Source organism: Bos grunniens, chromosome 2 (genome assembly GCF_055505025.1).
Source record: "Bos grunniens cultivar Pamir isolate PY7600 chromosome 2, Bosgru_T2T1.0, whole genome shotgun sequence".
Lineage (NCBI taxonomy): Eukaryota > Metazoa > Chordata > Mammalia > Artiodactyla > Bovidae > Bos > Bos grunniens.
Genome location: NC_141166.1, coordinates 120457894 through 120484590, shown reverse-complemented (window position 1 = coordinate 120484590; position 26697 = coordinate 120457894).

The following is a 26697-nucleotide window of genomic DNA, read 5'->3' as shown; positions in this document are numbered from 1 at the left end:
TAATAACAAAAAGGAGGGGGCAATATACCACCTAATTCATCAATAGAGTATTGGTTGATACTTGGTACACTGGAAATGTGAAGTGTAGATAATTAATTAATGCCACAGTACCAATTCACAATATCAAATGAAGTAAGCAGGTCCAAAGCAGTATGTGTACCAAGATCCCAGTTTCATAATAGACCTGAAAGAAATAAAAATGAAAGCATGTGTATCAAAATACTTTATATACCTAAAATTAGATTTTAGGTATAGTGGATTGAATAGAGTCCCCTCAAAAGTCATATACATGTGAAACCACAGAATGTGGCTTTATTTGGAAATAGAGCCTTTGCATGTATTATTGGAGAAGGAAATGGCAACCCAGTCCGGTATTCTTGCCTGGAGAATCCTATGGAGAGAGGAGCCTGGCAGGCCGTGATCCATAGGGTTGCAGAGAGTCAGACTCTACTGAAGTGACTAAGCACTCACGCATATGTAATTAGCTAAGATGAGGCCAGACTGGATTAGGGTGGGCTTTAAATCCAACGACTAGTGCCCTTATAAAAAGAGATGATACACAAAGACAAAGCAGAAGAAGGCCATGTGAAGACAAAGGCAGATTGGGATGATACAGTCACAAAGGAACGCCAATGATTGCTGGGAGCTTCCAGAAGCTAGGAAGAAGCAAGGCAGGACTCTTCCCCAGAGTGTTCAGAGGAAGTACAGCCTTGTTGACACCTTGATTTTGGATTTCTTGTCTACAGAACTGTGAGAGAACACATTGTTTTGTTGTTTTAAGTCACCAAATTTGAGGTCATGTGTTCAGGCAGCCCTGGGAAACTAAAACAGTAAGTGATATTTATTTTCCTCTTCATGTGTATGGTTTTTATTCTATTTTATAAATTAATATAACTTTCATAATAATAAAAGTCAAAGATATATTGTGACCTAATAATTAAATATCTAATAACTGATAATTATACATTCTTTTGAACTGAAAGTTCTAATCCATATATTTTGCAGAGAAAAATCTGTCTTCAAACATACTCTATAATACTAATGAGTATCTGAAGCCCCAATACTATCTTCTACATTTACAAGATTTGGGGATAAGCAAAGAAATCTAAGAATGAACAAACATCACTAAAATGTATTTATAATAAAATCAAAGTAAACTAAGCCACTCTGTAAAAGCAATAAAGAACTTCTGGAACAGCAATCATGTTTGGTTCATATAATATTGATTTGGTTTTAGTAAACAGAGTGATTTCTCAGGTGGGCATTGAGAGAATTCAATATGGAACAAATAAGATAAAATACACTTGGATACAAGACAGACACAATACAAATAAACTTTAGAACTGGAAACCTTAGAAATTTCACCTAGTACATCTTCCAAAATTTCAAGAATCCTTCAAACAACATTCCTGACAGGAGATAATTCATTCAAGGGAATGAAATTTTCCAAGTACCCATCACTTGCCAAGAATAAATAACTACATCATCCAGTAAAAGTTCCAAAGATAGAAACTCACTTTGTCAGAAAGCTGCCTATTGTGTACTTCCACAATTCTAGTTGTTAGAAAATTCTTATGTTGAGATAAAATCTTCTTTCTGGGATAACTAAAATATTTTTATTCTCCTTTTATACTCTTTCTTCATTTTTCCATTCATTATTCATAGACAACTTGGATCATAACTTGAAATTATACATTTAAAGAGTTTTAGAAGGGAAATAAAGAGATTACTAACTTCTCACCAATGACAACATTCCCTTTACAGCATTCTTCACCCAACTGCTACACCCTCTGGTTTTGAACACAACTTAAAAAGAATAAGTTCCCCCATCTGTAAGCAGGGAGATCTATTTTAGGCATGTTTTATGTAGAGCTGAACTTTGCCTTTCTATGAATTTCACTGATTGGTTCTATTCCTTCCTGACAGAGCACAGTCAACTCATCCATGTGAAAGCTAGCCAAACATTAGAAAATCACCATCAGCTCTCCCTTAGGTCTCTGCTTGACTCAGCAAAACATGCCTGGTTACCCTTCCTGGTTTCGAGAATCTTCAGTATTCACCCTCCTTCACAGTTTTCTGAATAAATCTGATACATCCATGTGTCTATCTACAGCCTAGTGCCTGGTACTGAATATGTTTCAGGTGTGATATGTCCACTGGGAGTGATAGCACTAACGTGGCCACTGTGTCAGAAATCCTATCAACCATAGTTAGGGGCAATAACACATTTCCTATTGACTGTTTAGCTAAAATCCTGGAGTATTTTTCACTAGAATCCCCTTCATTCTTGTTTTCCCCCATTTCTATAAACAGGTAGGTTTTTTTTTAATAGAATAACTAAAAGGCAGAACTTGGTATTTATCCCTACTGAATATCATTGTATTAGTTCCTTCCTTTCTTGCTGGTTTTTCAACATCTCTCTGATCCTTAATTCTTCAATCCAAATGATATTCTTTAGAGACTTGCACCATTCACAAATTTAACAAGGTCTTCCCCGTCTTCCCTTAGGCAGAGAGTTTTAAACATTTTAACTAAAATTCTGAAGTTCCTCCAGAGCTCTTCAACTATTAGTCATAATGCTGCTGCTTCTACTACTGATGGTAGACAGTGAGTACCTCTTTCTACCAAACATTGTCCTAAGTACTTTATTTATATTATCACATCTAATACTCATAAACACCCTGTGAGATAATGACGACTGCTCCTGCTCATTTTACAGATAAAAGCATGGCTAGCGGAGCGACAGAGCCAGAGTTGGTTACAAGCTGGTGCAGCTATCTCAGGTCTTCACGGCCTCCATCCATTCTGACTGGACAATGCCCTCATTACCAGTTGCTAAATATTTATAAAATAACTATTGTGTGGAGCCAGGATTTGGAATCCAGCTCTCTGATTCCACAGTCCATCATTGTAAGCAGATTCCATTCTGGTTCCACATTAATGGATAAAGGTAAGGCCAAATAATCCCATCTCCCAAGTGTGATTCAACTATAGATGCTCTAATTTTATCTCACTGAGCATTTTCCCTAAGCATTTGATGATAAGTTAACTTTAAAAAATATCTGTTGCCAGAAGATTTAAAGAACTAAAGGATAAAGAAAAACACAGTAAATGACTGAACATAAAATGCATATAGCTCATCCTATACCACTATAAATTAATATCAAATATGTCATTTAAAATAATACTGAAAGTACATGCAATACACTGTGTGTGTCTGTGTGTGTGTCTGTGTGTGTGTGAGAAAGCATTTCTTCTCCCTTGTGGTTTGTAACTTTTATTAGATGGGTTACAGATACACAAAAAGTCAACATTGTATAGGATCACCTCTGATGAATTGTATACCTAAATTTGTCCTTTACTTCCAAGGACATGAGACAATAGAAAAATTCCTTGTTGAAATCAGATGAACTCTGATTATAATTCTCAAGTTCAAGAATTTGATCTTGAATAAATTTCTTGTTGCCTCTGAGTCTCAGTTATGCATTTGTGAAACTGGGAGAATAGTACCTATCTCAGATTATTGCAAGAACAAAATGAACTAATTGTGAAGTAATTGGAACAATTACTGACAGGCAGTTGGTACTAAATATATATTAGTAAATTTTTATAAGGAATGTGGTGTGGCAGAATTATCAAAGCTAAAGGATGAACAAGGCGTATCTTCCTGTATGAATTATACGTGAATTGGGGAGTTATTTATATAGTAAAACAAATAGTTTATTATTAATAATATAAAAAATCATTTGTTTGAATATTCAAGACAAAATGGGGGACCTGGAAATCCCTTCATGAAGCAGATCTCTTCTGTCGGAACACATTAGTAGTAACTTCTGATAAGTACTAGAGTGGGAATTCTCTGACAGCAGTTTAATAACAATCTCAAAAAAGGGGGAAACCTTTTCAGTCTAATAATAAAAGGAACTATTTAAGAGTGATAAATTCTACTGTATAGTTTTGGAATTACTTGTGGCACATATTGTCAGAATACAGTTCTCCATTAGTCCCTAATATTCTTGCATGTTTTGGGAACCAAGACACTGAAAAGCTTTTCTGAATTAGCTTTTCAAGAATGTTTATTCAGCAACAGCCTTGGGAAATAGAGATATGGGTATGTTTGTCTGCTCTCCAACATGCATGTCTCCCTCTAGGGCAAATACTGATCAAAATTCTTTCTATTATAAAATATTGGGGTTTTCTAAACTTGGGGTTGCTGCTAAGTCGCTTCAGTCATGTCCGACTCTGTGCGACCCCATAGATGGCAGCCCACTAGGCTCCCCCGTCCCTGGGATTCTCCAGGCAGAAACACTGGAGAGGGTTGCCATTTCCTTCTCCAATGCATGAAAGTGAAAAGTGAAAGTGAAGTCACTCAGTCGTGTCCGACTCTCAGTGACCCCATGGACTGCAGCCCACCAGGCTCCTCCATCCATGGGATTTTCCAGGCAAGAATACTGCAATGGAGTGCCATTGCCTTCTCCAAGTTTGGGGTTACTATCCTGTAAAATAAGGATGTTACATGTGCAAATATCACCTGGCCCTTGTCATGTTGCCCTGTGGGAACTGGGGCTTGTAAAATCAGCTTAAGAAAACTGCTGACATTCTGTCGACTACTATTGCTTTAAGTATTCAACTATACATTTTCTCTGATCCAGAAGTCTTGTGTCTTTTGCCAGTGTCCATGAAATTGTGACAAGCTAACTCATTAGCTTCCAAGTACGATAAAATCTTAGATTCATCCGTTATTGATATATGGGTATATATTGCAAATAAGCTTGAAATATAAATGATAAACAAGAAGACCTATTTAACCATATGAAGACAATGGGCTAATAGCCTAAAAAAAAACTTCTGAAAATAAGAAAAAGATGAATATCTAAAAATATCGGCTAAACATATGAATATACATTTATTTAAAAAGTAAATATAAATGTAACATGCTAAATATATACAAAATTTTAATAATAAATAAATATATATATAAGTGCAGAAAAATTTAAACTTGGAAAAAACTTTTAAATTCAATGATAATATTGAATTTAATATAAATGTTCAGAAAATGTCTCCATCATTACCAGCTGGTAGGAGTATAAATTGTGAAACATTTTTTGTAGGAATACTTGTAATATATGTCACAGTCCCTAAAAAGAATGTGTACTTTGACACTATCATCCCACTTGAGAAATATATCCTATAGACATAATTATATATTTCATCATTTTTCGTAATTTCTCACAATAGGAAACAGTATAGATTTCCAATGACAAATTAATTTTTAACTTTTAATTACTATATAGAAATATAGTATAATAAAACATGCTACTGATAATTTAAACACACACTTAAATGTGAAAGAAGAAGGCATTTATGTATTTTGAAGTGGAAAAAGAAACACCACTTGGGACTTCCCTGGCAATCCTGTGGTTAAGGCTCACCCTTCCACTGCTGAGGGGGTGGGTTCAATCTCCAGTGTGGAAACTAAGATCCCACATGTTGTGTGGCCAAATAAATAAATAACATCTTCAAAAAACAAAAGAAACATTACAGGAAAATTTCTATAGTAGAATCTCAATTTTGATAAAGAAGTTTTTATGTATAATGTCTTATAAGGAATTTGAAAGCCTATAACCAAAATTGTTAATAGTCTTTATCTAAATGATAGGACTCAAAGTAGTTTTAATTAGGCTTTTTTCTGTCTGATGTCTTTGTAACTTTTAGGAACTTCTACAATTCTAATAAAAGACAAAGTTACCTTTCAACACTCTGCTTTGTCTGTCTTGGCCCTTGTATCATGATGTCTTTACCAAGTGGTCTGAATCCATCTGTTAACATGGATTTTTTAGTTCTCAATACACAGTCTTCAGTGTTACTTGTCTGAACAATCTGCAGTTTGCCTTCTCCCACAGTTTAAAAACTACATGAGTCTTTCTCATTTTCTCTTCCTTGGAGTCATAGAGTATAAGTGTACACCCTCAGATGTATAACAGCTCTTCAAATATTTAAAGGCCTTGTCTATTTTCCCTAACCTGTTTCCATCTTCTCTGATTAAAACCTATGGCTTTGTCAATCATTCCTTATATGACATAATGCTAGACCCTTCTCCATCTCAGTCACCTGTTCTCACATTTCCTGAAACTCTGTGGTCAATGTCTTTTGAATACTTCAGAGAAAATATCCCTCCATATCCAGTTTCCAAATACAGAGTCCAAAGACCACAGTTTCCATCCCTTGTACATTTCTCTTAAAACGCCTCTTTTTGCAACCTTTTAAAAGTAGTCATATCACTCTACTGATGCACATTGAACTTTTCACTTACTGATACTATCTTCATAAAAATACTGCCAAAGTATATATCCATGGCTTTGCATTTCTTAATTGACTTTGTACATATGCATTTGAATTTGTGTATCCATACCTAAGTAAATCTAGGAGTTCACATATCTCCCTATTATATTTCATTTTACTGACTCTGGTTCTTATCCCAACAGAAAAAAGGAATACATCTTTTAAGCTTAATAAATCTAGACGGATTTTGTGTGCCTCTGTGCACTTTTGTGTATTTCTTATATACATGCATCTTTACTAAATGTAATCAAGAGGCTTGTTTTTCCTTACAGAGTAAGTTGTCCCCTTGAGAGGATCCTAAGTGAAGCATACTGGAAATTTAAAAGGATGGACAGATCACTTTAACAAGAAAGAGCCTCAAGCCTTTGAAGTTTCACAAACTCAGAAGCAGGTAGTATAAATGAGTAAACAGGTTCATGCTGGAGAGCACTTGTGCATCCACTCAGGGCAATTCTTGACCTCTGCCACAGGGGAACGTGGCTTATAACTGATTTTTCATGAGAATCCAGAAAGCTGAGTTTTTATGTGGAATCGTCCAATTTTCATATTGTTTCATTTAATTAAAAAAGTTAACGAGCTCTGTTTTCCAAATTAGATATATCCACAAGCCAAATGTATTCTGTGTGGCTAACATGTGACCTCTGAATAGGTAGAAGCTAAGAGAAGGAAATGAGAGCCTTAGCATCGTTAGCATGCCCCACTACTGATCGCATGCCAAGATTGGTAATTTCATAATTTGGCATTTATTAACCAAGAATTCTAGGACTTCCCTGGTAGCTCCACTGTTGAAAAATCTGCCTGTAATGCAGGAGACTCTGGATCCGGAAGATCTGCTGGAAAAGGGATAGGCTAACCACTCCAGTATTCTTGGGCTTCCCTGGTGACCTAGCTAGTAAAAAATCCATTTGCAATGCGGGAGACCTGGGTTCAATCCCTAGGTTGGGAAGATCCCCTGGAGAAGGGAAAGGCTACCCACTCCAGTATTTTGGCCTGGATAATTCCATGGACTGTATAGTCCATGGGGTCGCAAAGAGTTGGACATGACTGAGTGACTTTTGGGAGAAGGCAATGGCACCCCACTCCAGTACTCTTACCTGGAAAATCCCATGGACAGAGGAGCCTGGTAGGCTGCAGTCCATGGGGTCGCTAATAGTCGGACATGACTGAGCGACTTCACTTTCACTTTTCACTTTCATGCATTGGGGAAGGAAATGGCAACCCACTCCAGTGTTCTTACCTGGAGAATCCCAGGGACGAGGGAGCCTGCTGGGCTGCTGTCTATGGGGTAGCACAGAGTAGGACACGACTGAAACGACTTAGCAGTAGCAATAGCAGAGCAACTTTTACTTTCACTTTTCTTTCTGGATTCTTAACTGAGCATTAATTCCAAAAGAACTTACTGAACTCTTTCTATAGTTTTTAATACTATCAGTTAAAAAGTCAACATAATTAACAGTAGCATCTACTTAGAATATATAATAATTTCAAGAAAGTCCAATTCACAGTTTCAAGTATGAGTCCTTCTAAAAGCCTTCATAAAAATCTTAGGATCAGGATTTAGCATGAAAAATGTTTACTTAGTATCTCCTAATTACCATAAGGAATATTAGACTCATAATATGAGTATTTCATAATCAAGAGATATTTCAGTGCTTTAGAATTTTTTGTGAGACTTTCTGGGAACCTCACTTTGTTAAATATAACTAGTTATACAACCCTTGACACAATGTCAAAATTCCAAGAGCAAAAACGCTCTCTTCTTTGACCCATAGCAACTGTACAATTCTATTTCATGCCTGACAGCTGATTCTCACAAGGCCTCTGACATGCCTAACATAATCCATGACAGCTGATTCTAGCAAACAGCAATCAGAGCAGACAAATAATTTTTTTTGACTACTTGTCTGAAAGAAGCAAGAATAAATAATATATTTGATCTGATCATATATAGAGACAGCGTTTTATTAGATCCAAATCTGGAATTATTAAGTAAATTTTTACTTGGTAAATTAATATGCACAAGAAATGTACAAGAGTAATTTGATGCTTTATATTCCAATACCATTGTTTAACTTTTTCTCCATCCTTCTCAAGCAGTCATTCTTTAAAATAAAGGGAATTCTGTTTAACATGCAGGTTCAGAGGTCAAAAACCCAAGTTTCAGTCTTAATCTAGAAGTGGCCCAGGAATCTTCGTTTCATTAGACTTTCTAGGGGATTAGGAAACAAAACATCTACAATGTATATTTTGAGAGGCACTACCTAATCCTATCAATCCACTAAGTGTTACTCATATTAAAACTGTGCCCACCCTCAATTCTCCAACCACCTGATTTGCAAATTACATACTATTCATATCACTTTCAGAAAACATAATATAAAGACTGGACAACACATAGGTACCAAATTGTCTAGTGATGACAGTCTCTACTAGATTACCTCCAACTCCTTCTCTCATCTCAGAAACTGTCTCCAAAAAATTGGCCAAACTTTGACTTTTTTTAGTATAAGAGATTTTTAATAATGTATAGAGATACACAATGAAGGTTACTACTCTCTCCTAAATGAGTGACTTTAAAGCTAGCCCAGCTTCAGCTCCCAGCATACCTGATGGTGCAAGCTGCTCAATTCTGTCAGCCTCCATGGCCAAATGACACATTGCCAAGCATCCAAGAAAGATAGGTCTAAAATGTATTTGTAAGAGTTTTGGCCCTAAACTAAAAGACCAATAGAGCAAGGTCAGACTTAATGCATGAGTTTGTCTGGCACATAGTATTCACCAGCTGTGGACAGTGAAATTTGATGGAGTATCCAGGCCCGTTTGATTGACTTTCTCAAAAGAAGTTTCAGCACTGGGAATTGGTAATAAGTACCTCTAAGTGGAAATGTGGGCTTATCTGCTGGTAAATAGAAAAAAGAACCAATTTTGTAGGTAAGGACATGAACACTGAGCATTACAAATTTCTCTGAAAAATATGTAACCCAGTTGTGATACTAGCCATTTTACCTACTCAAGTATTGCTGCTGCTGCTGCTAAGTCGCTTCAGTCGTGTCCAACTCTGTGCGACCCCATAGAGAGCAGCCCACCAGGCTCCCCCGTCCCTGGGATTCTCCAGGCAAGAACACTGGAGTGGGTTGCCATTTCCTTCTCCAATGCATGAAAGTGAAAAGTGAAAGTGAAGTCGCTCAGTCGTGTCCGACTGTTAGCGACCCCATGGACTGCAGCCTACCAGGCTCCTCCATCCATGAGATTTTCCAGGCAAAAACACTGGAGTGGGGTGCCATTGCCTAGGTTGGCGTAAAAGCAATTGTGGTTTTACGTTGTTGAAATCTGCCATTTTATATTGGAATACATTCTTAAATAAATGTGGTTGTGCTATACACCATTTTAATGTGCATTTCTTTGTTTATGGTTTTTGCTAATGGCCTTATTACTTGCTGTTTATTTTCTATGTATTTATGGAAATGATATTAGACAAAAAGCAAATTCAAGTGATTTTCTTATTCAAGTTCAGAATGGTCATAAAGCCACGGAGACAATTTGTAATATCAGCAATGCATTTGGCCCAGGAAAGGCTAATGAACGTACAGCACAGGGGTGGTTCAAGAAGCTTTGCAAAGGAGATGAGAGTCTTGAAGATGAGGAGTGCAGTGACCAGCCATTGGAAGTTGACAACAGCCAAGAGCATCATTGAAGCTGATCCTCCTACAACTAAACAAGAAGTTGCCCAAGAACTCAGCATTAATCATTTTATAGTCATTTGGCATTTGAAGCAAGTTAGAAAGGTGAAAAGGCTCAGTAAGTAGGGGCCTCATGAGCTGACTGGAAATCAAAGAAAAAAAATCATCTTTGTGAAGTGTAATCTTACTCTACGCAACAACAATGGACCATTTCTCAATCAGATTGTGATGTGTGATGAAAAGTGGATATTATATGACAACCAGCAATGATCAGCTCAGAGGCTGGACCAAGAAGAAGCTCCAAAGCACTTCCGAAAGCCAAACTTTCACCAAGAAAAGGGTCATGGTCACTGTTGGTGGTCTGCAGCCAGCCTGAGCCACTACAGTTTTCTGAATCCTGGTGAAAGCATTATATCTGAGAGGAATGCTCAGTAAGAAGATGAGATGCACTAAAAACTGCAATGCCTGCAGCAAGCATTGGTCAACAGAAAGGGTCCACTTCTCCATGGCAATGCCCGACCGCACATCACACAACCAATGCTTCGAAAGTTTAATGGATTGGACTACAAAGTTTTGCCTCATCTACCATATGCACCTGACCTCTCTCGAACCAGCTACCACTTCTTCAAGCATCTCAACAGCATTTTTGCAGGGAAAATGTTTTCACAACCATCAGGTCACAGAAAAATGCTTTCCAAGAATCTCAAAACAAGGATTTTTATGCTACACAAATAAACAAACTTAGTTCTCATTGGCAGAAATGTGTTGATTGTAATGGTTCCTATTTTGATTAATAAAGATGTGTTTAAGCCTAGTTATAATGATTTAAAATTCAGGATCTGAAACCACTATTACTTTTGCATCAACTTAATACTTTTACAAGAGTGCCCACTATCACTCCTCTTATTAAACATTGTACTGGAAGTCCTAGCTAGAGACATAAAGCAAGAAAATAAAGGCAATCAAATCAGAAAGGAAGAAGTAAAGTTGCCTTTGTTTGAAGATGATATGCTCTTATATATAGAAGATCCTAAAGACTCTACTAGAAAACTGTTGGAATTAATAAACTCAGCTGAGTTGCATAATATAAAATCAATATACAGAAATCAATTATAGTTCTATAAACTAGCAATGAAATATCTGACAAAGAAAATAATCTCACTCTAAAAAGCAAAAAAGACAATAAAATACTTAAGAATAAATTTACCCAAGGAAGTGAAAAATCTATACAATAAAAACTATAAGACGTTGATTTTTAAAAAATTAAAGATGCAAACAAATGGAAAGATATCCCATGTTCCTGGATCACAAAAGCTTGGACTTCCATTTTTTTTTTAACGTAAAGAATGGGATTATATTCAAAAATGGCAAAATATTTCTCCTCTGATACTCTATTTCATTCCAATGCAGATTGCCTTGCAGTATTATTTAAATATTTCATTAGCATATTTCACCAACAAAACTGTAAGTTTCATGATGATATTGTCTTATACTTGTTTTCTTTATCACATCTGAAAGCACATGTTCTTTTCATTCACAGAATTTGGTAGATGGTTAAAAGTTATTCTCCTCCTTGGCACACACAACTAAATTCTATTTTCTGTCCCCACCCCCACCTTGATCATGTGACCAAATTGTGAACAACAGAATGTGAACTGAAGTTAAGTTCTGGAAAAGAGCTGAGTTGTAAGATGAATGGTACTTCTGTTCCTGAGTTGTTGCCCATAAAGAGCTACCTAGATTGCTGCGTAATACAGGAACAACCATGCTGAGCTATAGAATGAGTAAGAAACCAACTTTTTATCATGTAAACACTCTGAAATGTGGAGATTTTAAAATATGAGCATTTAGGTACCCATTAATATTACTAACACTTATCTCAATTGCAATTATATACTATTTATTTACTTATCTCCCTAAGTAGTCTAAAAGCTCCCTTGAGCCTGAAACTGTGCCTACTTTTGCTCACCAGCAAGTGTCTAGCTCCTGGCCCTGTGCCTCATATGTAGCAGTGTCTCAGTAAATCCCATGGAATGTACAAATAACGGAAAACATGTTCAACTGGTGTAAGTTAATAAATGCTTGTTTCTTATTTTAATTTTTTGTTTTTTATTGTGTTAACTCCCAAAGAAAGGCAATGCCAAATAATGCTCAAACTACCACACAATTGCACTCATCTCACACACTAGTAAAGTAATGCTCAAAATTCTCCAAGCCAGGCTTCAGTAATACGTGAACTGTGAACTTTCAGATGTTCAAGCTGGTTTTAGAAAAGGCAGAGGAACCAGAGATCAAATTGCCAACATCCGCTGGATCATGGAAAAAGCAAGAGAGCTCCAGAAAAACATGGATTTCTGCTTTATTGCCTATGCCAAAGCCTTTGACTGTGTGGATCACAATAAACTGTGGAAATTTCTGAAAGAGATGGGAATACCAGACCACCTGACCTGCTTCTTGAGAAACCTATATGCAGGTCCAGAAGCAACAGTTAGAACTGGACATGGAACAACAGACTGATTCCAAATAGGAAAAGGAGTACGTCAAGGCTGTATATTGTCACCCTGCTTATTTAACTTATATGCAGAGTACATCATGAGAAACGCTGGGCTGGAAGAAGCAAAAGCTGGAATCAAGATTGCCGAGAGAAATATCAATAACCTCAGATATGCAGACGACACCACCCTTATGGCAGAAAGTGAAGAGAAACTAAAAAGCCTCTTGATGAAAGTGAAAGTGGAGAGTGAAAAAGTTGGCTTAAAGCTCAACATTCAGAAACGAAGATCATGGCATCCAGTCCCATCACTTCATGGGAAATTGATGGGGAAACAGTGTCAGACTATTTTTGGGGGCTCCAAAATCACTGCAGATGGTGACTGCAGCCATGAAATTAAAAGACACTTACTCCTTGGAAGGAAAGTTATGACCAACCTAGATAGCATATTCAAAAGCAGAGACATTACTTTGCCAACAAAGGTCCGTCTAGTCACGGCTATGGTTTTTCCTATGGTCATGTATGGATGTGAGAGTTGGACTGTGAAGAAAGCTGAGAGCAGAAGAACTGATGCTTTTGAACTTTGGTGTTGGAGAAGACTCTTGAGAGTCCCTTGGACTGAAAGGAGATCCAACCAGTCCATTCTAAAGGAGATCAGCCCTGGGATTTCTTTGGAAGGAATGATGCTAAAGCTGAAACTCCAGTACTTTGGCCACCTCATGCGAAGAGTTGACTCATTGGAAAAGACTCTGATTCTGGGAGGGATTGGGGGCAGGAGGAGAAGGGGACAACAGAGGATGAGATGACTGGATGGCATCACTGACTGGATGGACGTGAGTCTGAGTGAACTCTGGGAGTTGGTGATGGACAGGGAGGCCTGGGGTGCTGCAATTCACGGGGTCCCAAAGAGTCAGACATGACTGAGCGACTGAACTGAACTGAACTGAACTGAACTATAACAATGTTGTGTTAGTTGATGGTGTACAAAGTGATTCAGTTATACATATATGTATGTGTGTGTGTGTGTGTATATATATATATATATATATATTCTTTTTCAGTGTCTTTTCCCACATAGATGATTACAAGGTATTGAGTAGAGTTCCTACTGTATAATAATACAGTAGGTCCCTGTTGATTGTATGTTGTATATATAGTAGTATGTGTATGTTAATCCCAACCTCTTACTTTTCCCTTTCCCCCACTTTTCCCTTGGTAACCAGAAGTTTGTTTTCAAACTCTGTGTGTCTGTTTCTGTTTTGTAAATAAGTTCCTTTGTATCAGTTTTTTAGATTTCATACATAAGTAATATCATATGATATTTGTCTTTGATTTACTTCACTTAGTGTGGTAACCTCTAGGTCCATCCATGTTGCTGCAAATGGCATTATTTCATTGTTTTTCATGGTTGAGTAATATTCCACTGTCTACATGTACCAATGTTCTCTACCCATTCATCTGTTGATAGACATTTAGGCTGCTTCCATGCATTGGCTATCGTGAATAGTGCTACAGGGAACATTGGGAGTGCGTGTATCTTTTCAAAATATGATATTCTCCAGATATGAATCGCTGGATCATGTGACTGTTCTATTTTTAGTTTTTAAGGAACCTCCATACTGTTTTCCATAGCAGCTGTACCAATTTATGTTCCCATTAGCAGTGTAGAAAGGTTCCCAGTAAATGCTTATTGAATTGAAGTACAGAAGCAGAGAAAGAAATTCCAAAGTAAAATTTAGAAACTACATTCACTTCTCATTCTGTCTTTCCTCTTCTGACCCAAAATGTTTCAAAATACCTAGAAATGTATCTTGGTAGGTTTTGTAAGTGCTGGAATAAATTCCACCCTATCATGGCTACTTCATCAGTAGTCTATGACATTTCCTGTTCTCACACCATTCCTATGTAACTTTTTATTCTTTTACTGAGTGTGATTGTGTGGCCATGGGACATATTCTAGCAGTCAGCCAATATTGCACCTGTATTGGCGCCATTTAACTGCTATGCTAATTTTGCCTGATGTGTTCTGATTTCCAATAACTTTCATTCAGCCAGACAGTTCCAGATGCCTGCCTAACACAACTTGCATCATTATATGAGCCCCTGTATAGATCAGATTAGATCAACAATCCCAGCACACAATGTTGAAAGGTAGTCTCTTTTGGTCTTCTGACTGTAAAGCCAAATCAATGCCAAAAGGCATCTTTCATGTTACTGCACTTACTGTCAGTAAGTGCCAAAAAAAACATCTTAACAGGGTTAGGAGAAGCACTGAAGTACTTAAAGTTTGTGTGCTGCCAGGACAACAGGGTATATTGCATCTGTTGCCTGGGATACACATCTACAACATTCAACAAATAAACTATAGAATTTAGTGTTTGAGAAAAGCCAAGAACATGAATATCAAGCAAATAGTTGAGGAATTGCCTTAGAAGGCAAGCACAATCCAAGTGCTCACAAAAGGAACAGAGGTCAAGGTACCAGTGAAATAGCAGTTCAGTATATCAGATTTTCATAGGGAGAAATCTATAATGATCTCTTACTTTTTAAAATGTTATTTGACCCAGTAGTAATCTTCTCTAGACGGCGCTTGTTCAGCAGGACTGCACTTGTTCACTGAGGTGAAAGAACAGTTTGACCATAAGTAATAATTTTCCAGTGACCTGAAAAGGTCATGTAACTACACATATTCACAGTTTGGGATTTTGGGAAGATTCCTTTCCTTAGTATATTCTGTTTGTACTTGAAAGGAGCCAGATGCTTGGAAATCCTCATCAAGAGATAAATTATATTTACCTTCCTTTTCAATCTGGGCTGGCTTATGACTATTTTAACCAAAAGTGCACAGTGGAAGTCACGCTATTCCAGCCTTAGACCTCATCTTTAGGACGACTGGCAGTTCCCACATTGATCTCTTGGAGACCCGAGCCTCCTTGTAAGAGGTTTGAAATCCCACTGAAGAGACTACATGAAGAGGTCCTACAACTACATGGAGAAAAAGAGGAGCCCAGCTGAGCCCAGACTTTCAACTGCTACCATCAAAACACCAAACCTGTGAGTAAAGAAGTCTTGATTCCTTCAGAATGTCCAAGACAGCAACTGGGTACCACCAGGGGACCCCACATAATACCATATGAAGCAGAAGAATCAGACAGCTAAGCCGTGATAGAATCCTGACATACAAACTTCTTATATATAAAGGTACTATGTTTTGAAGAATTTTTCTGTACAGCAACACAGTAGATAACTGAAACACATGGACATCAAACACAAATTTGGTGGTGTGGCTTTTATATGAATTTAGGATCTATACATTGATGATTACACAGGAAAATTACTCCATCAGGAGAATGAGGAAAGAATCTGGATAGACAGTTACTTGCTGCAGGGGTAGGTCACATCAGAGTTGGCCACCAGAAACAGCCCTCCAAACAGTCAGCTCAGTCACCATTCCTTAGCTTCTACTGACTGGCCAAGGGGATTTTATTCCAAAAGCCATAAAATTAAATTAGAATTCACTGCTTAAGCATAATGACTTCCCATTGTTTATGCGGGTTATCATTTACAACCAACTGGCATTTAATCAACCACTATTTTTTCTCAGGACCAGAGACCACAACATTGTGCTTTTTCTCTTCCTCCCTGTTGAGCTAAGTAGCTCCATCCCAGTTATGAAGGGATATCAAATTGTTTATGAAAAAAATCAGCATGTAGTATTGTTTTCAAACATATTTATGATTTCACACCAACCTAGGAATGATTTAATTCAATTCACTGATGTCCTCAATTTTACATTTACATATATAATAATATCAAAACCTCCTGGAGGAAAAAGAATTAAAGGAATACAACCATATTCTGATATAAACTTACCTATGAACTACTTTTGTCTCCAGATTCACATTCTTCCCTAAACTGGAGAATGTTGAGAATATGCATGTAATTGCCTCACCCAAGTGAACAACACGTATTCTCACCTAAAGCCTCCCAAGTCCACACTCTTGCCCCTACCACTCTTTCGCCCAGATTCCCTCCCTCCCTCTGTATTTCTGCCTCTTAAAATCAGCCAGAACCAGCTAAATACAAGGTCTGCTATGCCCACCCATGGGCTTATCTGCCCTGAACACCTCCTTGTAATTCTGAGGAATACTGCTCACTTTCTATCCAAGCTCTGTCCTCCTCCTCACTCTGACCCCCAAATATCTAAACAACTCCCTCAAAACAAATCACATTTCTTGTTTTAAACTAACCTGGGTTTATTTCTGTCATCACTTGCAATCACACAAGTCCCAGGTTCTTCCTTTGGAAGCTTTTCCTATCTCAAAGGGAAAACTGTCATCTCTGAATGCCTATAGTTATATGTTTATTCCAGTCTCAAAGTTCTTATTTCAAGTTAACATGTAATAAGTTAATGTTCCTTGTGGTAGGTACCTGATTGATTTTACTTTCCCCAAGTCTTCCTTGCACTTAGTATGTTTTTATTTAGCACATGATGTTAAATAATATAAAATCTGTCAAAATTTAACAAGTGAACTGTGGATGTTCTCCTCTTTCCGTTAACAAACTGTAATGGCAGTTGAAATGCAAAGTTGGCAATGTACTAGTTGGTTATTATGAAAATTACCTATGCAACCCCCCTCTCCTTCTATCATGACTTAATAGTACTAATGCTGGGGGAAAGGGAAAAGTTCTGCCTATTGAATAACTGTTAATAATAGGTTTGCAGTGTCTGTATAATTTGAACCATGAAATAACCAATATCATTTAACTATATTATGACAAGCCAAATTAATTTATTTACTTAAAATAATTCATTGGCTTCATAATTTCTTCAGAGCTCAAAAGATAAAAGTTTTGAAAATGTATAAAGCTTGATGGTGTTTCAGGTACATCACTAGTTTAATAAAGCAGGTACAATAAGAAGGGTATTTGCATATATGGGCAATCTCAGTTCAGAGAAATGCACATTTTATTTTACATGTGCTGGTGGCTGTCATGGTCGCGCTACAGCTGTTAGAAATTACAGGTTTTCAGTAACAAGCGTCAGCCGTCTCTGTAATTATTATTATTTTATCAAACAATTGCAGGGAGTATTTTAGGCTGACAAAAGCCTTCTAGGTCTTTATTTATTCACTGCACCGTTTGCTCTGCCCTCCACACCGACTGAGTTAAAGTTCTCTTACTCCTGATTTAAAACCTATTATTAGAGAAAGCAAAGGTTCCCATCTTTAGCACAACGGAAGATTGGTGCTTGCATGGAGAGAACACTGGTCTGGGAATGTAAATAAGAGCACACAACCTGAGAAGCCTTATTTAGTGGGTTCCCAGCAACATTCCCAGATAGGGAATGCAATCCCAGACCACCCTGCAATCTCAAGAAATAAGAATTGAAGCAACAGGCAAATGCCAGTTTAAATGGATTTATAATCTCAGATGCAAGACTAGCAGCTCAAGGTGGTTAAGTTTTCTATCTAAGCAGCAGGCACAGCAAAAGTTCTACCTCCATGCCCATATGTTGCCCTCTACTAGGGAAATATTAGTGTAATGAAAATTTTTTTATAGACAAGAGAGGCTTATCCTTTAAGCATCAGTCAAGGTAGAGAACTCAGTGATCTAGGAGAAAGGGACATCAGAAACCAGCTGCTGCACAAAGGAACTGCCAGCTGGCCACTGGATGTTCGAGTGGAACATTCTAGTGTACATTATAATCTCTATAATTAGCCAGCTTTTATAATTGTGTATATGCATTAAGATTACACATATTTTGGTGCCCAATTATGCCAAGGGCAGAGTAGGAGGATAATGGAGGTTTTATTCCTTATCCCCCTACCTAGGAAGAGAGATGCTTCACCTCTGCTTACTGAATAAAATAGAAAAATGCTAAAGCCCTTAGTCCATGTTGTGCAAAGAACTTCAAAGGTTTCAATGAATGGTGTGTAGTTTCTGTGGAGCGGATGCCATGGGAGAAGAATGACATCATCCCTAGAAGGCCATAGAACAGTACGCTTAGGTGAAGCTGGATGCCACTCGTTGGCTTGTAGAATCTCGAATTCATGAACAACAAGACAAATTGCAGTCCTGCCATGATCTTTTGAAATGCGAAGCACATTTTCTACATGTGTAAATTAGGTACTTTTTTCTAGTAGAACTCCGAGTTATAGTATTAAAGTTAATAAAGGTTTATAAAGATTTTGTGTAACAAACACAGCACTCGAGAACAAACAATCCATTCAGATGCTGAAATGCTATAATACATTTGCCAAAGCTCAAATATCATTAAAGTATTGTATTAAAATGTAATGTGCATCATTATATTTCAAGCTTATGTTTGCTGTTACTATTTGCTTCTCTTAAGAGCTTCCCACTTAATCCTATTACCATACTCAAAGTATAAAGTTCAATTTGAGGCTCAGTTGCTGCACGAGCCAAAGCTGAGCGTACTTAAAAATCACATAATTGCCCTTAAGTTGGAAAGGATGGTTCTCAGGAAAATCATAATTTAACTCCACTAGTCCTAAGAAAATTTTTATAAGAAGAGTCCAATTTGGGTCACTGATCTGTCTTTTAGGTGCCAAATTGAAAGGCTATTCTACAAGGTCATAGCTGAATATTTAACCAAGTCAAATTTTCTCCTTTTATTTTCACAGTCCAATGGTCTCACCATTAATTTCTCCTGCAAATTAACCTTGACACTTCTCCAAATGATTCTATTCTAAAATTAGCAATTATTCTCCTTCTTTGTGTTTTTTTTTAATTCCAAAATCTTTTAAAAGACATAGAAAATAAAAATTCACATATCACAAAAGTAGACATCAATATCATTTTCAGGAAAATATTCTAGCAAGGAGGAAATGCACCCTTTCTAAAAAGCATCTGGAAAGAAAGGTATGGGGGAAAATGACACTTTCAAAAGTAAGAATTGAACTAAAAAATGATGCAAAAAAATAACATAAGCTTTAAAGACATTGCAGTCAGCCATGGGAAGGAGTTAAGCTGTATATTACTCAATTTATATAAAGAAAAACGCCACAAATGTCCAAAGTGTCTCCAGATATAAAATGTTTATTGTTGGCAGTTTGATGAGATTCAAAGTCCGTGGAGAGGTATTGCGTAACCAATTTGTTATATCAAGGTAAATCTGAAATAAGTACTCAAATCTGCCCAGAGCACTAGGAATAAAAATCAGATTCTTTCCTCTTTTTTGAGTCAGAGGACAGGCATCATGCATCATTTTCTCAAGTCTCCCTACACAGATCGTTAACACACAGAGATATTCCTATACAAAAGATGGCAAACGCACATCATGGCTGTCTTCTAGTCATCTAGTCCTACCTCTGTGTAGAAATAAGAAATTAAAACCACCAGAGAGAAGTAAAGAGATCTGCTCCAGACAACATCAGAAGGTAACACCAAGATAAAAATGTTATTTCCTCCCCATGTTTCTCTGAACAAAAGTTTTTGAGAAGGAAAAACAATGTTTCCCAAAATTGGGAAAGTTTGGATTGCACTAAATGCTGACTGACGTTATTTTCTTAGGTGTGATACAATACTGAAAATTATGTGCAAAAATGCCTTTATACTTAGGACACGTACCCTAAAGTAATCAGGGATAGATTCTAGGGAAAAGAAATAGGAAGCAAGAAAGGAAAAAAGATAAAGCAAATATAGCCAAATGCTAACTTTTTTGAAGATGTGACAATCTTCAGAGCAAAAAAGTCAAATAAATATTGCACAAATAGAAAACTGTAATGGATGTTGTGGATCTAAATTCTTGTGAAACAATTTCTAGTTATAAGTAAGCTCCTGATCACTCCTTTTTAATTAGTATATTCATCATAAAGCATGGTTTCTGGCATATATCTTTCAAATAACCACATTAGCTTTCAATCTGATGTATATCTTTCAAAACACCACTTTAACCTTTTGATGGTATGCCTGGCGAGACCTGAATGGGGATAGCTCTCACCTCTGTGGGGTAGAATCGTGAACCCATTTGTTCTATCAGGGTTGATCTAAAATTGCACATAGAAACAGAAGTGCTGACAGGGGTCAGAGGCTCAGGGGAGGACTGCTACATTGGGATTGAAGTAAAAGTCATTGATCTCTCAGGAAAACTCTAAATGAGGAATGGAAAACGTAATGCTTGCTAGACAGGATGAGGTGAAGGGGCCAAGTCAGAGGAAGAGCACAAGTTCTGTAAAATACTTGGTTTTTTAGCCACAATATACATGAGTGAGTGATAGTTGCTCGGTTGTGTCTGACCCTTTGTGACCCCGTGGACTGTAGCCTGCCAGGTTCTTCTGTCCATGGGATTCTTCAGGCAAAAATACTGGAGTGGATAGCCATTCCCTTCTCCAGGGAATCTTCCTGACCCAAGGATTGAACTCATGTCTCCTGCCTTGCAGACAGATTTTTTTACTGTCTGAGTCACCAGGGAAGCCATGATTACACTATTTTTTTAGGCAAAATTATTATAATATTAGGTTTTCTTTGGGGAAAAAAAAAAAAGAACCTGGGGTCTTGAATGAGATGTACTTAATGCATAATTTGGGGATGATTTAAGTGTTTGAAATATTGAGGCTTTTGTATGAAGGAAAGTTTTCTTTCATGCCTCAAGTTCTATAACCATTTTCACATAGGCCCTGGCCACTTTTGTTACGTTTATTCTGAAATATTGTCAAAACTATTGTTGATGTCATTTCTATAATGATTAATTTTTGCCATTATATTTTTAGTTGGTTATTATCTTTGCAAGTAAGTTGTAAGAGATTAAACTCAGTAAAAGGAGAGAGAAATCTGGAGATATCTGATAGCTTGTTCCTCCCCCTACATAAGCACAGAAATCATAATATACCTTACTCTTCAACTTTGAAGAGTTGTTTTTTCTAGGAATAAACAAAACATAAATATCAAATGAAAAAGAATGTGATTAAATTCTAAGTACAGAGGTAATGTTTTTATGTTACAAATAAATAGTATGCTTAACTCTATAAAAGAAATCCCACGTTTAACTTGAAGTATGGAGCATTTTAGTGACAAATTCTTACACCTGAACTTAGTTCATCTCAACATTATTTCCTTAATTTACCTATCAAATCTTGTCAAAAGCCATGTAGTCATTCTGACCCCATAACTTAACCTTCATTAGACAGTCATACCTCATTTTATTTCACTTTAATTGCCAGTCATGAGGGACTTGCCATTGCTTCAATCAATGTGCTGTGACTATGAGAACTCAGTTATTTCTAGAAGTTGGTAATTGATAAGATTTTTCCATTGCAGTGGTTGACATCATCCTTCTGTTTTTTGGCCCTGGATTTTTATTATTATTATTTTTAGGTAAACATTTCAGGCAAAGCTCTGCTGCTGCTGCTGTTGCTAAGTCGCTTCAGTCGTGTCTGACTCTGTGTGACCCCATAGATGGCAGCCCACCAGGCTCCCCTGTCCCTGGGATTCTCCAGGTAAGAACACTGGAGTGGGTTGCCATTTCCTTCCCCAAAGCATGAAAGTGAAAAGTGAAAGTGAAGTCGCTCAGTCGTGTCCGACTCTTAGTGACCCCATGGACTGCAGCCCACCAGGCTCCTCCGTCCATGGGATTTTCCAGGCAGGAGTACTGGAGTGGGGTGCCATTGCCTTCTCTAGTCAGCTGCTATTTCATTTCTAAGAACATAATGGTCTATTAGTCATCGACACAGTTTCTCTCAAGTCAAGGCATCCTGGTTGCTACTCTGACTTTACTGCCTATTTTACATCTTGCTGCCCTTAAATAAATTCTGTCATTTGATCCTTTTCTATTTTAGAAGGCTATTTATTCAACTAACACTGAAGAGCCTAGTTAAATGGCAATGACCCCTACTGTCAACACTGGCTTGACAGTAGGAGATAACAACCCCCTGTAAGCTTTTCAGAAATGCAAACACTCACCAGGTCTTTATTTCTTGATGTCTTAATGAAGGAAGTTTCTCCCTGGCCCTGGTGAGGAATCTAGTCAGCTAGAGGGTACTCCCTTCTCATATAGTAAACCTAGTCTAAAATCTTCCCTTCTCAAGCCTTCAAATCCCTTTCTTAATATTCTGCCAAGGCAGTGCTAGCATCTCTCTCCAGTTAACTGCACACCATTGTGTCCATGCCTCAAGGAGCCGTCCCAGCAGCATATTAGGGCCAACTCCAAGTGCCCTTGCCAGAATATTAGACCATGAGTCATAGAAGAATTCTGCCAATACAGTCCTCCCTTCCAAGCCTTGTATCTCCCTGCTCTGGTCCAATTCCCTCAACATCGTCTCCCACATATGTTACCATAGTTCCAGCTGGAACACATTAGCCAAACCTTATAGTCCTTTGGGTCAGTATATTGTTTCCTGGTCTGTGCTATCCTCTGATTTTAATTAATGATATTGAGTCAATTGTTGGGGGAAGGGACAATGTTGCCAATAAGCATCATTTGTGAGGTAGCTATCACTCCAGGATAGTTTGTAGGTCTCCAAGCAAAGGGAAGCAGCTCACTTCTAGAAAGGCTGAGGAAGCTGCTGTTCCTCACTTGAAGGGCTTGGGAAAATAGGGGGCTAATCAGGTTACATTTGGGGCAGTCAGTAACAGCCACAGCAAAAAGGTGGACTGAAAAGCTATAAGGCAGAATGTAAGTATCTGAAAAACTGATGAAGCATTTACGGTAGGTTTTGGTTGTGAGGAGGTAAGCTATCAATATACTACCAAGGATTTAATGAAAGAACACCCCACAGTAAGTGGCAATAAACACAATCAAGTGTGAAGGAACAGGAGGCAGACCCTACTAGTGAACTGGCTGTAACTAAAGTCAAAGTCAGAGCAAATAGCAGACAATGCAAAAAGGCAATCCTTGTTCAAAACACTAGTAGAATCTTTCCTATTTAGTACTCAGTAAATCACTAGAGAGCAAATCTGAATTAAGAATTAGCAAAAGCCTCATCAGAGAGCAGCTTGATAACTTGACATTTAAAGATTAGGAAATTGCACAGAAATATGCATTTAGGGGCTTTGAAATAGCTCTGACTTTCCCCCAAATTTAAAATCCAGGTTAAAACAGAAAAAAAAAAAAAGGTGGCCATTTCAGAAAAATAAATAGATTTACAATCTATACATCTAGATTTCAACTGATGTATCCTTAATTAAATGGTTCAATTGTAGAAACATTTTTTATCATTTATTTTAAAAAATAATTATCCAAAGAGGAAGGAGTTGGTTCTAGTAGGATGGCAAAGCACCCTAATGCCCATCCTTTCCTCTTATTGAAACTAAAAATTCTGTATAAAACACAAAAATCAACATCTAACTACCTAGTTGGGCTTCCCTGATGGCCCAGCTGGTAAAGAATCCGCCTGCAATGCAGGAGACCTGGATTCGATCCCTGGGTTGGGAAGAACCCCTGGAAAAGGTAGCACCTACCCACTTCAGTATTCTGGCCTAGAGAATTCCATGGACTGTATAGTCCATGGGGTCGCTACCTAGTCAACTACCTGGTTGAAAATTCTACAATAAACAGAGGGAGATCATTCAGGAGAATGAAAACCTTAGAGAAATGACCAATCTGTTATTTTCTTTCCCAGCTTTACCTTTGTAACTGGGAAGGGTTAATTTTGAATTTATGCGGGATCTGCTTCTGTGACTTTAACCCCATCTTTCCACTTTTGTTATTATAAGCATACATAGTGACCTGCCTCAGGGAGATAACCTGACCCTGCCCACCTGTGAAGGACTGTGTGTACGTGCATGCTAAATTGCTTCAGTTATGTCCCACTCTGTGCTACCCTATGGACTGTAGCCCACCAGTTTCCATGGGATTCTCCAGGCAAGAATACTGGAGTAGGCTGCCATGCCCTCCTTCAGGTTCTGTTCGACCCTATGGATTGTAGCCCACGAGGCTCCTCTGTCAATGGGATTCTCCAGGCAAGAATACTGGAGTGGGTTGCCATGCCCTCCTCCAGGGGATCTTCCTGACTCATGGATTGAACCGACATCTCTTACATATCCTGCATTGGCAGGTGGGCTCCCCTTGTGGCTCAGCTGGTAAAGAATCCACCTGCAACATGGGAGACCAGGATCCGATCCCTGGGTTGGGAAGATCTCCTAGAGAAGACAAAGGCTAGCCACTGCAGTATTTTGGGCTAGAGATTTCCATGGACTGTATAGTCCATTAGGTCACAAAGAGTCAAACACAACTGAGCTACTTTCACTTTCACTTTTTCTTCACCACTAGTGCCATCTGGGAAGCCCTGTGAAGGACCGTGACTCTCTTGAATTCTTTGTGTGGCAAATGACACAATGCCCGGCATTTCTCTTCTGCTACTTACCAGCATGGCCCATACATTCACTTGTGGGGAGGCCAGAATCACAGATAAATGTGACATCTGTGTTTGTTGATATAACAGGAGGTATTCCATTTCACATCACCCATGAAATGACTGTAAGGAAGTGAAACTAATACATCCTCTATCCGAGGCTTGCCATTCTAGGAGACATTTGCAGAAATCCAATGAACTTTTTACTTTGTTTCCTCACCTCCCCCCATGTCTGATCATTAAAAGAATCTGGCATCCAGGCCCTGACAAGATGGTTATTTTGAAGCACGAGACTGCTATCTTCTCAGTCAGCTGGCTCCCAAATTAAGTCCCTTTCTCTTCCCAATACCGCATCTTGGATTCACTGACTTATCATGTGGCAAGCAAAGTGAGCATGACTAGGTAACTCCTTAAGAAAGGTCCCAGTCGCAGAGTAATGTGTCATTGTGGGCTTTAAAAAACCTGAACTTCCAGAAGTTCAAGCTGGATTTAGAAAAGGCAGAGGAACCAGAGATCATCAAATTGCCAATATCTGTTGGATCATCAAAAAAGCAAGAGAGTTCCAGAAAAACATCTACTTGTGCTTTATTGACTGTGCCAAAGCCTTTGACTGTGTGGACCACAACAAACTCTGGAAAATTCTGAAAGAGATGGGAATACCAGACCACCTGACCTGCCTCCTGAGAAATCTGTATGCAGGTCAGAAAGCAACAGTTAGAACTGGACATGGAACAACAGACTGGTTCCAAATTGGGAAAGGAGTATGTCAAGGCTGTATATTGTCACCCTGCTTATATAACTTATATGCAGAGTACATCATGAGAAATGCTGGCTGGAGGAAGCACAAGCTGGAATCAAGATTGCCAGGAGAAATATCAATAACCTCAGATATGCAGATGACACTACCCTTATGGCAGAAAGTGAAGAAGAACTAAAGAGCCTCTTGCTCAAAGTGAAAGAGGAGAGTGAAAAAGTTGGCTTAAAATTCGACATTCAGAAAACTAAGATCATGGTATCTGGTCCCATCACTTCATGGCAAAGAGATAGGGAAACAGTGGAAACAGTGACAGACTTTATTTTTTAATCATGGCAGATGGTGACTGCAGCCATGAAATTAAAAGACACTTACTCCTTGGAAGAAAAGTTTTGACCAACCTAGACCACATATTAAAAAGCAGAGACATTACTTTGCTGACAAAGGTCCGTCTAGTCAAAGCTACGGTTTTTCCAGTAGTCATGTATGGATGTGAGAGTTGGACTACAAAGAAAGCTGAGTGCTGAAGAATTGATGCTTTTGAACTGTGGTATTGGAAAAGACTCCTTTGGACTGCAAGGAGATCCAACCAGTCCATCCTAAAGGAGATCAGTCCTGGGTGTTCATTGGAAGGACTGATGTTGAAGCTGAAACTCCAATACTTTAGCTACCTGATGTGAAGAGCTGACTCATTGGAAAAGACCCTGATGCTGGGAAAGATTGAGGGCAGGAGAAGAAGGGGACGACAGAGGATGAGATGGTTGGATGGCATCACTGACTTGATGGACATAGGTTTGGGTGGACTCCAGGAGTTGGTGATAGACAGGGAGGCCTGGCGTGCTGCAGTCCATGGGATCGCAAAGAGTCGGACATGACTGAGTGACTGAACTGAACTGAATCAGGAAAAGAGCTCTATGAACAGATAGTTTGGGGCGGGGGTGTTAAGAAGTCTGAAAGAGAGAAATCTCCAGGAGACTGCCTAATTCTCAATATGAATCCTTACAAGGCTCAGCCTAAACCCTCAATAACGCATTTACAAGATGGACCTAAGCCATGATATAGAAGACTTAAGAGATTTTAACTGAAATCTGACTGACTGCCCACAGAAGACACAAA